This window comes from Nematolebias whitei, chromosome 22, assembly GCF_014905685.2.
Source record: "Nematolebias whitei isolate Nwh7 chromosome 22, NemWhi1, whole genome shotgun sequence".
Taxonomy (NCBI): Eukaryota; Metazoa; Chordata; class Actinopteri; order Cyprinodontiformes; family Rivulidae; genus Nematolebias; species Nematolebias whitei.
Genome location: NC_056519.1, coordinates 25860329 through 25860562, shown reverse-complemented (window position 1 = coordinate 25860562; position 234 = coordinate 25860329). Strand labels below are relative to the sequence as shown.

General features: G+C 50.4%; 1 protein-coding gene across 1 annotated transcript in view; it reads left to right on the top strand.

The window, feature by feature from the left end:
• Positions 1-234, top strand: part of LOC119428563 (myotubularin-related protein 5) — an 8051-nt gene that overhangs the window by 2999 nt on the left and 4818 nt on the right. The gene's annotated exons all lie outside the window — the stretch shown is intronic.

The window sequence follows — 234 nt, the reverse complement described above, 5'->3', positions numbered from 1 at the left end:
AGGTGTGTGTCTCTGTCCTCACTGAAGGAGAGAACAGGTGTGTGTCTTTGTCCTCACTGAAGGAGAGAACAGGTGTGTGTCTGTCCTCACTGAAGGAGAGAACATGTGTGTGTCTCTGTCCTCACTGAAGGAGAGAACAGGTGTGTCTGTCCTCACTGAAGGAGAGAACAGGTGTGTGTGTCTGTCATCACTGAAGGAGAGAACAGGTGTGTGTGTCTGTCCTCACTGAAGGAG